A 14,153-nucleotide genomic window follows, 5' to 3' on the forward strand; every position below is an offset into this window, starting at 1 on the left:
TACGCTCTGTGCACCATGCTCACAAGTGTGGTACAGAGAGTGTGGTACAGAAAGCGTAATACAGAGAGCGTAATAGAGAGAGCGTAATAGAGAGAGCGTAATACAGAGAGCGCAATACAGAGAGCGCAATACAGAGAACGTAATAGAGAGAACGTAATACAGAGAGTGTAATACAGACAGCGTAATACAGAGAACGTAATACATAGAGAGTAATAGAGATAGAGTAATATAGAGAGCATAATACAGAGAGCTTATTAGAGTAATACAGAGAGAGTAATACAGAGAGGGTAATACAGAGAGGGCAATACAGAGAGGGTAATACAGAGAGGGTAATACAGAGAACATGTGTAATACAGTGTGTTTTACAGTGTTTCTTAGAGAGCATCATTTAGAAAGCATGTCTTACAGAGTATTTGTAGAGTGCATGTTTAAAGAGTGTTTGTAAAGGACATGTTTACATGGCGTGTGTGTACAGGGTGTGTGTGTACACGGTGTGTGTGTAGAGGGCGTGTGTGTAGAGGGCGTGTGTGTAGAGGGCGTGTGTGTAGAGGGCATGTGTGTAGAGGGCGTGTGTGTAGAGGGCGTGTGTATAGAGGGCGTGTGTGTAGAGGACGTGTCCTTTGTAGAGAAAGTAAAAAGTACTGAAGAAATTGACAATGCAAAGTAAAAAGTAGTGAAGAAGTTGACAATGCCTCACGTAAGTGACCCAATAGGAGTTTGCAGATTGGTTCTCACCTGCACTCACTTTATCATCATTAGCTATTGTCAACTTATAGTGCACCACGCTCTCTGCACCATGCTCTCTGTACCACGCTCTTAGTATCACGATCTTTGTGCCATGCTCTTTGCACTATGCTTTCTGTATCATGCTTTCTGCATCATGCTCCCTGCACCATGCTCTCTGCACAATGCTCTCTGCACCATGCTTTCTGCAGTACGCTATCTGCACTACGCTCTGTGCACCATGCTCACAAGTGTGGTACAGAGAGTGTGGTACAGAAAGCGTAATACAGAGAGCGTAATACAGAGAGCGTAATACAGAGAGCGTAATACAGAGAGCGTAATACAGAGAGCGCAATACAGAGAGCATAATACAGAGAACGTAATACAGAGAACGTAATACAGAGTGTAATACAGACAGCGTAATACAGAGAACGTAATACATAGAGAGTAATAGAGATAGAGTAATATAGAGAGCATAATACAGAGAGCTTATTAGAGTAATACAGAGAGAGTAATACAGAGAGGGCAATACAGAGAGGGCAATACAGAGAGGGCAATACAGAGAGGGTAATACAGAGAGGGTAATACAGAGAACATGTGTAATACAGTGTGTTTTACAGTGTTTCTTAGAGAGCATCATTTAGAAAGCATGTCTTACAGAGTATTTGTAGAGTGCATGTTTAAAGAGTGTTTGTAAAGGACATGTTTACATGGTGTGTGTGTACAGGGTGTGTGTGTACAGGGTGTGTGTGTAGAGGGCGTGTGTGTAGAGGGCATGTGTGTAGAGGGCGTGTGTGTAGAGGGCGTGTGTGTAGAGGGCGTGTGTGTAGAAAGCATGTGTGTAGAAGGTGTGTGTGTAGAGGGCGTGTGTGTAGAGGGCGTGTGTGTAGAGGGCGTGTGTGTAGAGAGCGTGTGTGTAGAGGGCGTGTGTGTAGAAGGCGTGTGTGTAGAAGGCGTGTGTGTAGAAGGCGTGTGTGTAGAGGGCTAGGTGTAGAGGGCTAGGTGTAGAGGGCTAGGTGTAGAGGACTAGGTGTAGAGGGCTAGGTGTAGAGGGCTAGATGTAGAGGGCTAGATGTAGAGTGCTAGGTTTAGAGGGTTAGGTGTAGAGGGCTAGGTGTAGAGGGCGTCTGTGTTGAGGGCTAGCTGTAGAGTGCGTGTGTGTAGAGGGCTAGATGTAGAGGGCTAGATGTAGAGGGCTATGTTTAGAGGGTTAGGTGTAGAGGGCTAGGTGTCGAGGGCGTCTGTGTTGAGGGCTAGCTGTAGAGTGCGTGTGTGTAGAGGGCTAGGTGTGGAGGGCTAGGTGTAGAGGGCTAGGTGTAGAGGGCTAGATGTAGAGTGCTAGATTTAGATTGCTAGGTGTAGAGGGCTAGGAGTAGAGTGCGTGTGTGTAGAGAGCTAGGTGTAGAGGGCTAGGTGTAGAGGGCTAGATGTAGAGTGCTAGATGTAGAGTGCTAGGTTTAGAGGGTTAGGTGTAGAGGGCTAGGTGTAGAGGGCTAGGTGTTGATGGCTAGCTGTAGAATGCGTGAGTGTAGAGGGCTAGATATAGAGGGCTAGGTGTGGAGGGCTAGGTGTGGAGGGCTAGGCGTAAAGTGCATGTGTGTAGAGGGCTAGTTGTAGAGGGCTAACAAACATTGTTAAGTATGAACGTACCGTGTTCTATTAACGAAGTGTAAAGATGTATAGTCGATGGTGTGGTTGTAGCAAATGGCTGTAAGTGTTTTTCCCCTGTGTAAGTAAATTATACTGTTATTAAAAGATTACGAAAAAGCTCTTTAAATGTACTACATTTTAAAATGGACTTTCCCCTGCTATGCAATTGCTAAAGTCGTTTTTAAATACATTGTATTTTTGGAAACGAAAGCAGGAACAGCCCAACTTGCTATAACCCTGTATTATATCACAGCTTGTTCCTGACGACATTGTAAAACAATATAAAATGTTAACCTGAACAAAACATTTTTAAATGGAAGTTATCTTAATGCGCCATATACTGAAATATACTTTGCTAAGGCTATGGAATTGGTAAAGTACTTTCAAAATACATCGTATCATTTTTAGCAAAAACAAATACAGCCTAGCCTGCCATTACTCCGCATTATGGCACAGTTTATATGTGACAATTGCAAACGGACATAGTGTTGCAGTGGGTGAAGGGGGGAGGTGTGCTGTGCAATGAAATGGCGCTAACATTAATGGCTGCAGCACAATCAAAATATAAATTCTACGTAAGTCGCTAAATTTTCTATGCAGCACAATTAAAATTTAAAGTCTTCGTACTGTTCCTGTTTGGTATGTACGTATAATAACCTTGAAATCTGTGCACGTTAAAAGCGCTGTTAAATTTAAATAAATCTCTGTGAAAAGTGCACGGAAATAAACAACATATTACAAATACAGGCTAGCCTGCCATTACTCAGCATTATGGCAGTGGGTGGAGGGGGGAGGTGTGCTGTGCAATGAATTGGCGCTAACATTAATGGAGGCAGCACAATCAAAATATAAAGTCTACGTAAGGCGCAAAATTTTCTATGCAGCACAATTAAAATGTAAAGTCTTCGTACTGTTCCTGTTTGGTATGTACGTATAATAACCTAGAAATCTGTGCACGTTAAAAGCGCTGCTAAAATTAAATAAATCTCTGTGAAAAGTGCACGCAAATAAACAACATATTACAAATACAGCCTAGCCTGCCATTACTCAGTAATCAGAAAAGTAACATTTTAACTTATCGTCGTGCATGGTGTGTCTTATTTAATAATACAGCACGCGTATAATAAATTTTCTCCTACTTGTAAGTGGCATATAATATCCAAAAATTATTTACACGCAATTAAAAGTAGGCAAGCCTGCTATTAAGCAGCAATAACAATACAGCGTGTTCCCGAAGTAATTACAACAAATTGACAATAAGTTACAAAAAGCAATTTCAGAAGGCATGATTATAAATTGCGAAATATAACGTCTACGTACTGTTCGCTGCAAAAAATAACTAATTCTCTGTGAAAAGTGCACGCAAATAAACAAAATATGTACACAATGGTCTGTAAAGTAAACTTGAGCAAAAAAGGTGTTAAATGAAGCTTTGTAAATGCGCCACATTTTCAAATTTACTTTGATATTGCTCTATTTACCCAGCTAATATTCACGGATGTAAAAGAAACGTGAGCTAAAAATACCTATCAATTTAAACAAAAACAGGAGCAGGCCAGTATCTCAATATCCTGCATAATGGCAATTTTTTGGGTGACAATTGCAAACAAACATAGTGTTGCAGTGGATGGGGGTGGCTGTGCTATAGAGTGAAATGCCGCTAACAATAATGGCAGCTAGTAATGGGAAAACGAAGCTTGTAATTTATTGTCGTGCACATTGCATCTAATTTGGTACAGCAGCACGTGTATAATATATTTTTTCCTACTTTTGAGTTGCACATAAGACAAAAAAATGATGTATACATACTTTAAAGTCGAAAAGCCTGCTATTACTCTGAATCACGGTACAACTTATTTGCGCGGTAATTCCAACAGAACCATAATAAGGAACACTTTAAGGCGGCATGCTTAAAAGTCAGTAAATTTTAAATGCAGCACAATTAAAAAAAAAAGTCTACGTACTGTTCCTGTTTAATATGTACGTTAAAAAACCTAGAAATCTGTGCACGTAAGAAGCGCTGCTAAAAATCAAAAATGTTGTGAAAAGTGGACGCAAATAAACAACATATTTACACAATCGTCTGTAAAGTAAACATGAGCGAAAAATGTGTAAAAGGAAGCTATGTAAATGCACCACATTTAAAAATATTCTTTAGTAGCGCTATATTTACACAGCTAAACTTTCCATATGTTAAAGAAACGTGAGTGAAAAATACATAGAATCATTTTTTTTAAAAACAGGAGCAGCCCAGCTTTCCAAAACTCCGCATTATAACACAGTTTTAGGCTGACAATTGCAAACGGACAGTGTTGCAGTGCGTGGGGGGTACTGTGCTATAGAGTGAAATGGCTCTAACATTAATGGCGGCAAGTAATATGGAAAAGAAGACTTTAAGTTATCGCTACGCACGATGTATCTAATTTAGTACTGCAGCACGGACGTAATAATTTTTTTTCTTCTATTAAGTTTGACTTAGTAAAAAGTTAAACACACGTACTTTACAGTAGGGAAGCATGCTATTAATATGCATCACTGTACAGCGTGTTGGCGAGGTACTTTAAAAATATTCACAGTATGGAAGAAAAATAACAGTAAGAAGGCATACTTTAACTCGCTAAATTTTATATGCGACACAATTAAAATATAAAATTGACATACTGTTACTGTTTGGTATGTGCGTATTAAAAAACAGAAAAATGGGCACGTAAGAAGCGCTACTAAGAATAAATAATTCTCTGTGGAAAGTGCACGGAAAGAAACAACATTTTTACACAATGGGCTGCAAAGTAAACATGAGCAAAAAATGTGTACAAGGAAGGAATGTAAATGCGCCACATTTGCAAATAATTTTCCTGCGAAGTAATTAGCAAAGTTTAAAAAACAATATAAGTACAGAAAGCACAGAAAAAAGTACAAATTAATGAAAACACGCTAATGCAAGAGGCTATTTAATTTCGCTATGGATTAAGTTACTTACTTGTTTTTCAATGAGGTATAGGTCCGCTGTCTCGAAGTATACCTGCTGGGCTCTCTTCAAGAAATGTTTCCAACTGCTGCTTCGCTCCTTTAAATACTGGAAAAGACAAAAAATGCCGGTTACTCAATTAAATAACAAAAGAGAAAACACTTTGCACTTTAAAAGAGCATGTAGGTGAGATGTTGTTGAGGATGTTGCTGTCTGGCCGTATGTAAATTGGAGATAGGGTTGAAAGGATTGTGGAGGTTGTGACTTGTTAGAATCGTTAGTGCTGATGTGCGAGTTCTGCCTATCTTGAATAACAAAGCATGGTGTTCGTCGTCTGCAAGCGACGTGGCTCCAAGTGGTCTGGCTGTAAAAAAAAAAATGAAAACGTGCAGTTAAATGCAATCTTAGAAAAGTACAAATAATACACAATATAGCTTACCTTGAACATTTTGCTGCACAGACATGACACGATATGGCCTATCTGTACAAAGAGAACATAAAAATAATATAAAGTAGGAAAATACACAAGATGTTTTACCTGACTTTAACAAACAGCATCCGCTGAACCCAGGAAACACGAGATTAGCACGAGCCTGTAAGAGGTGACAAACACGACAAAATCTGAACACGAGCCTGAGAAGAAGGGCAAAAACAACATACAGGCGGGGATAACATTTTTTTTTAAAAAAAATATGACAATACTATTTAAAACTTAAAATACATTATAACAAGCCTAAAAATAAGCTGCCTTACATGACTAGAGCAAACAGCATCCGCTGTACCGAAGAAACGGAAAAGTACATAAAAAAAGCATTGAACATACCATGTTTTCAAAGGAGATGTTAGGACACGAGACAAACGGGCAGGAAAAAATTACTAGAGGCGCAAAAACAAGATGGCTTACCTTACTCGTGCAAACTAACTGCATGATGGACACGAGCCTGTGAAGATCTGAAAAATAAAGTGGCCCAAAAACAAAGCAATACATTACAAAACGAGTAAACACAAAGGTGCCGATTCCGATCCTGGAAAAACCGGGTACGAACCGTCGGTCGGAGTGTTTTCTCCGTCCGACTCGTACCCGGGAAAAAAACCCTACAAACTTGCAAGTACGATTCGTACGGAAAAAACACCGACCGACTGAAAAATACATACGGATGAGATCCGGACATGACGAACGGACGGAGGTAGGCATGTTTTTACGTACCAGCAAGTACGATTCGTACCCACAGCAGTCCGGACGGCAATATTTTTACAACACCCAAAAAGTGCCGGGAAAGCGAAGTACGCCGCGAAACGAGCAGATTAGGGGGCCCGGTACGCGCCGTACCCCCCCAGCCCCCGTAAGTACGCGCCATATCCCCCCCAGCCCCCGTAAGTACGCGCCGAACCCCCCCAGCCCCCGTAAGTACGCTCCATACCCCCCAGCCCCCGTAAGTACGCGCCGTACCCCCAGCCCCCGTAAGTACGCGCCGAACCCCCCCAGCCCCTGTATGTATGCGCCGTACCCCCCCCAGCCCCCGTATGTACGCGCCGAACCCCCAGCCCCCCCGCGGATGTACGGCTCGAACCCCCACCCGTGTATGTACGGACCGTACGCCCACCCGTGTATGTACGGAGCGTACCCCCACTCCACCCGTGTATGTACGGAACGTACCCCCACCCGTGTATGTACGGAGCGTACCCCCACCCGTGTATGTACGGTGCAGACCCCCAGCACGTAGCGCTGGGGATCCGCACCGTACATACACGGGTGGGGGTACGCTCCGTACATACACGGGTGGGGGTACGCTCCGTACATACACGGGTGGGGGTACGCTCCGTACATACACGGGTGGGGGTACGCTCCGTACATACATGGGTGGGGGTACGCTCCTTACATACACAGGTGGGGGTACGCTCCGAACATACATGGGTGGGGGTACGCTCCGTACATACACGGGTGGGGGTACGCTCCGTACATACATGGGTGGGGGTACGCTCCGTACATACATGGGTGGGGGTATGCTCCTTACATACACGGTTGGGGGTACGCTCCGTACATACACGGGTGGGGGTACGCTCCGTACATACATGGGTGGGGGTACACTCCGTACATACATGGGTGGGGGTTCACGCCGTACATCCGCGGGGGGGGCTGGGGGTTCGGCGCGTACATACGGGGGCTGGGGGGTTCGGCGCGTACATACGGGGGCTGGGGGGGTTTGGCGCGTATGCGGGCACATGTCTCCATGGTTGCTATTGCAGTTCGGTCCGTACAGTGTTTTTTCCATACAGTTGTAACATCAGATGGCCGGTACGGATCGTACTTGCGCGCTCGGACTTCAGTTTTCACATTTGCACGGAAAAACGTCCGGGGACGTGTCGGACACTTTTTCCGACCCGAGGACGTGTGGGGGAATTTTCTAATGCGATTCGTATGGACTTTTTCCCATACGAATCATACTTGGCAGTTTGTACAGTACTTGTACGATTCGTACGGAAAAAAATCCGGATACGATTCGTACGGGGAAAATTTTTCCAGGATCGGAATCGGCCCCAAAATGTCTTACCAGACTATCCAGCAAACAGCATCTACTGTACCAAGGACACACGGGCTGTGCTAGATCTGTAAAACAAACGCAAAAGTACATTGAAAAAAACATTTAACAGATGATGTTTCCTATGGAGAGGCCACGACCCGAGATGGACCTTTAGAAGCCAAAAAAAAATATCAATGAAAGAAATGCAAAGTAAAGACCCTGTGATAACCTGTAAAACAAACATAAAAGTATATGTTAGCAGTATTAAGAACCAAATTCACATTACAAGAGACCTAAACACAAAATTGGTAAACTAATTTGAGCAAACAGCATCCGCTGTACCTAGTAAACACGAGCTGCGAGCACTCAGAAACGTAAAAGTACATTTTAAAAGCATGTAACCAACTTTGTTTTCCTTGGAGAGGGCAAAATCCGAGATAAACATGCAAAATACATTAGTAGAGGCTAAAAGTCAAGATGGCTTACCTTTTTCGGACGCACGGCATTCGCTGCACGAAGACATTAGGAGGCCACCAGGCTGTAAAGATCTGAAAAAGAAAGCGGCAAAAAAACAAATCAATACATTAACCCCTACAGCGCTGCGCGGATTCCCCCGCGGTGCTGAAGGGTTCGAGCGCGGGCGGGGCCATGATGGAACGGTTCCGTCATGAGCACAGCTCAACCGATGCTCATGACGGAATCGTTCCGTCATGAGCATGGAAGGGGTTAAAAGATTAATAAACATTACATGTCTTAGTACACTATACACAAGATGGCTTATTGAGCGGAGCAAACAGCATCCGCTGTACACAGGAGACACGAGTTGCGAACAATCAGTTAAAAAAACCAAAAAAGCAATTTTTGAATGCATTTCACATACGATGTTTTTCATGGAGTGTCACATCTCTAGATAAATCCTGAAAAGCAACCAAAAAAAGTAGATTTAAGAACTATTACCGAGATGGGAAGACAGGGGGAAAAATCTAGAAAGCAAACACAAGGTGCATTAGATTGGAAGCTTAAATGACAAAATGGCGAACTTGTAAAATGCATAAGTCCATGCACAACAATAAAACAGAACTTACCGGGCAAAACAGTCCATGGCAGACGGGATAGTGAAGTTGGGAAATAACACGGAAGGTACACAAACACGAAGCAAACAGTAAAGACAAAAAACCATTATAAAAAGAAAACAAAAAGTTGAACTTACCTGTATACTTTCCGTGAAGATATCACCAACTGCCGAGGTAAACAGATACATGCACTATGGTAAACGGAGATGGGAAGACACGGGGCAACAAACCAAATTCAAAAGATATGTTAGATTGTAAGCTAAGTCTACAAAATGGCTAACGTGTACAACGCATAAGTCCTTACACAACAATCAAAGAAAAGTTACCGGGCAAAGCAATCTATGGCCGACGGGACGGTGAAGTTTGGAAATAACACGGAAGGTACACAAAAATGAAGAAAACAGTTAAAAACAAAAAATAAATGACATTGCCAAGACACAGGACCCACCTACAAAGTCTAAAAAAATACACATTAGTACAAAATCAGTCAAAATGGGTTACCTGTAAACGCAAGGCTGTCCATTCACGACGGGCAAAGCTGTCTATGCAGGAACGAAGACGCCAAGACACGGGGCACACCTACAAAGTAAAAAAAAATACAAATTAGTACAAAATCATACAAAATTTCATTACCTATAAGATTGTATACTAATGTCCGCGACGCACAAGAGCAAGAAGATCATCACGGGCAGACGAGACGAACGAACAGACAAATATTGGCTTACCTGGAGCATAGTTTCGTCATGCCCTCGACGCACAACAGCAAAAAATACACATTAGTACAAAACCAGACAAAATGGCTTACCTAGAATACTGTTTCCTAATGTCCTCGACGCACAAGAGCAAGATGATCCTCAGAAGCACACGATACGAACACAGAAATGGCGGACACAGAAAAACAAAAAAAAGTTACCTGCAATCACAGAGAAGTTACCGGGCAAAGCAATCTATGGCCGATGGGACGGTGAAGTTTGGAAATAACACGGAAGGTACACAAAAACGGAGAAAACAGTTAAAAACAAAAAATAAATGACATTGTCAACACACAGGACCCACCTACAAAGTCTAAAAAAATTACACATTAGTACAAAATCAGACAAAATGGCTTACCTAGAATACTGTTTCCTAATGTCCTCGACGCACAAGAGCAAGATGATCCTCAGGAGCACACGATACGAACACAGAAATAGCGGACACAGAAAACAAAAAAAAAGTTACCTGCAATCACAGAGAAGTTACCGGGCAAAGCAGTCTATGGCCGACGAGACGGTGAAGTTGGGAAATAACACGGAAGGTATACAAAAACAAAGAAAACAGTTTAAAACAAAAACCAATGACATTAGAAGCAAAAAGCTTTCTAAATAAGATAACAAAATGTCGCACTTACTTGTATACCTTCCATGAAGATATCCCCAACTGCCGTTTACCTAAAATACGTGCCCCACCCTGACGTATCCAAATCATGAAAGGCAGCGAAATGCACATTCGACAAATATCGAAACAATTCTAAAAAATGTTAAGGATATTTTTTTTTAACCGCTAAATATTTTTTGAGAACAGAAAAAACATTATAAAATATAACAAACCACAAACTGTATCTAGTTTTATTTTTTAAAGAAAGAACTTACCTGAATGTCGCGGTAGACGGACGTGTATTCTCCAAGTCACAGCACCACATAATTCACAAGTCACAGCACCACATAAACATCTGAAATAGAAAAAAAAATGGAACATTAAAAGAATATAAAGGAAAAATAGCTTACGCACAAGAGCAAGACGATCCTCACAATAAGACGCCACAAACAAAGAAATGGCGGACACAAATAAAAGTCAAAATGGGTTACCTGTAAACGCAAAGCTGTCCATTCCTGACGAGCAAAGCTGTCTATGCAGGAACGAAGACGCCAAGACACGGGGCACACCTACGAAGTCAAAAAAATACACATTAGTACAAAATCAAAGACAAAATTGCATTACCTATAAGATTGTATACTAATGTCCGCGACGCACAAGAGCAAGACGATCATCAGGGGCAGACGAGACGAACAAACAGACAAAAAATGGCTTACCTGGAGCATATTTTCGTCATGCCCTCGACGCACAACAGCAAAAAATACACATTAGTACAAAATCAGACAAAATGGCTTACCTAGAATACTGTTTCCTAATGTCCTCGACGCACAAGAGCAAGATGATCCTCAGGAGCACACGATACGAACACAGAAATGGTGGACACAGAAAACAAAAAAAAAGTTACCTGCAATCACAGAGAAGTTACCGGGCAAAGCAGTCTATGGCCGACGAGACGGTGAAGTTGGGAAATAACACGGAAGGTATACAAAAACGAAGAAAACAGTTTAAAACAAAAACCAATGACATTAGAAGCAAAAAGCATTCTAAAGAAGATAACAAAATGTCACACTTACTTGTATACCTTCCATGAAGATATCCCCAACTGCCGTTTACCTAAAATACGTGCCCCCCCCTGACGTATCGAAATCATGAAAGGCAGCGAAAAGCACATTCGACAAATATCGAAACAATTCTAAAAAATGTTAAGGATATTTTTTTTTTAACCGCTAAATATTTTTTAAGAACAGAAAAAAACATTATAAAATATAACAAACCACAAACTGTATCTAGTTTTATTTTTTAAAGAAAGAACTTACCTGAATGTCGCGGTAGACGGACGTGTATTCTCCAAGTCACAGCACCACATAAGTCACAAGTCACAGCACCACATAAACATCTGAAATAGAAACAAAAATGGAACATTAATAGAATATAAAGGAAAAATAGCTTACGCACAAGAGCAAGACGATCCTCACAACAAGACGCGACAAACAAAGAAATGGCGGACACAAATAAAAGTCAAAATGGGTTACCTGTAAACGCAAGGCTGTCCATTCACGACGGGCAAAGCTGTCTATGCAGGAACGAAGACGCCAAGACACGGGGCACACCTACAAAGTCAAAAAAAATACACATTAGTACAAAATCAAAGACAAAATTGCATTACCTATAAGATTGTATACTAATGTCCGCGACGCACAAGAGCAAGACGATCATCAGGGGCAGATGAGACGAACAAACACACATATAATGGCTTACCTGGAGCATAGTTTCGTCATGCCCTCGACGCACAACAGCAAAAAATACACATTAGTACAAAATCAGACAAAATGGCTTACCTAGAATACTGTTTCCTAATGTCCTCGACACACAAGAGCAAGATGATCCTCAGGAGCACACGATACGAACACAGAAATGGCGGACACAGAAAACCCAAAAAAAGTTACCTGCAATCACACAGAAGTTACCGGGGAAAGCAGTCTATGGCCGACGAGACGGTGAAGTTGGGAAATAACACGGAAGGTATACAAAAACGAAGAAAACAGTTTAAAACAAAAACCAATGACATTAGAAGCAAAAAGCATTCTAAATAAGATAACAAAATGTCGCACTTACTTGTATACCTTCCGTGAAGATATCCCCAACTGCCGTTTACCTAAGATACGTGCCCCACCCTGACGTATCCAAATCATGAAAGGCAGCGAAAAGCACATTCGACAAATATCGAAACAATTCTAAAAAATGTTAAGGATATTTTTTTTTTAACCGCTAAATATTTTTTAAGAACAGAAAAAACATTATAAAATATAACAAACCACAAACTGTATCTAGTTTTATTTTTTAAAGAAAGAACTTACCTGAATGTCGCGGTAGACGGACGTGTATTCTCCAAGTCACAGCACCACATAAGTCACAAGTCACAGCACCACATAAAAGAATATAAAGGAAAAATAGCTTACGCACAAGAGCAAGACGATCCTCACAATAAGACGCGATAAACAAAGAAATGGCGGACACAAATAAAAGTCAAAATGGGTTACCTGTAAACGCAAGGCTGTCCATTCACGACGGGCAAAGCTGTCTATGCAGGAACGAAGACGCCAAGACACGGGGCACACCTACAAAGTCAAAAAAAATACACATTAGTACAAAATCAAAGACAAAATTGCATTACCTATAAGATTGTATACTAATGTCCGCGACGCACAAGAGCAAGATGATCATCAGGGGCAGACGAGACGAACAAACAGACAAATAATGGCTTACCTGGAGCATAGTTTCATCATGCCCTCGACGCAGAACAGCAAGACGATCCTCAGGAGCAGAACGTAGACGCCAGGACACGGGCACACCTACAAAGTCAAAAAAAAAATACACATTAATACAAAATCAGACAAAATGCATTACCTATATTATTGTGTACTAATGTCCGCGACACACAACAGCAAGACGACACTCAGGAGCAGAATGTAGACGCCACGACACGGAGCACACCTACAAAGTCCAAACAAAAATACACATTAGTACAAACACAGAAAAATTGCATTACCTATAAAATTGTATACTAATGTCAGTGACGCAAAAGAGCAAGACGATCATCAGGGGCACACGAGACGAACAAACAGACAAAATGGCTTACCTGGAGCATAGTTTCCTCATGTCCTCGACGCACAACAGCAAGAAGATCCTCACAGCCAGACGATAGCTAAAAAATGGCGGATGGAAGCTTCAAAACTTTTTCGGCTTCGAGGGTGTGTTCCTGCTGTTCTAAAAAGGGCGTGGTTAAAAAGTGGAAAGAACAGCACGGAACACGCCCCCGAATCTGAAAAAGACGGAGTCTATTTGGAGGGACGGCTCTCTCCTCCAATGGCTGGCCTCCGTTTAAGTAGCCAGCCAATGGAGGAGAGCCAAAAAGAGAGGCGGGCTAAATAGCCACTCTAAGCATCATAAGATCTCCGGACTTCCGGTTCTGCCTTCGGCAGACCGGACGGTCCCTCGACCTAAAAAGGCAAGGACAAAGGGTCAGAGACAAAGAGAAGGGACAAAGAGAAGGGACAGAGAGTGAAACAAAAAGCGAAAATCAAGGTGGAAGAGAGATGAAAGGAAGAAGAAAAGACAAATGTGGACAGAAAAGGCAACAGTGTGATCACTCTCTCTCTTGCTCCGTCTTTCTCTATATCTCTCTCTCCTTCCCTTTCTCTCTCCCCTCTCTCCTTTCTCTCTCTCTCTCTCTCTCTCTCTCTCTTCTCTCTCTCTCTCCTCTCTTTCTCCTCTCTTTCTCCCTCTCCTTCCATATCTCCCCTTTCTCTCTCTCCTTCCATCTTTCCCCCTCCTCTCTCTCCTTCCATCTTTCCCCCCTCTCTC

General features: G+C 42.1%; 1 long non-coding RNA gene across 1 annotated transcript in view; it reads right to left on the bottom strand.

Moving 5' to 3' along the window:
• The window catches only part of LOC146811421 (uncharacterized), a 47,678-nt gene extending 42,251 nt beyond the window's left edge, over positions 1 to 5,427 (bottom strand). Inside the window, exon 1 of the long non-coding RNA XR_014965825.1 lies at positions 5,354 to 5,427. This is a non-coding gene — a long non-coding RNA (uncharacterized LOC146811421). The remainder of the gene's footprint in view (positions 1 to 5,353) is intronic.
• Positions 5,428 to 14,153: the final 8,726 nt, after the last annotated feature.

Source organism: Triturus cristatus, chromosome 7, assembly GCF_964204655.1.
Source record: "Triturus cristatus chromosome 7, aTriCri1.1, whole genome shotgun sequence".
In the NCBI taxonomy this organism is placed as follows: domain Eukaryota; kingdom Metazoa; phylum Chordata; class Amphibia; order Caudata; family Salamandridae; genus Triturus; species Triturus cristatus.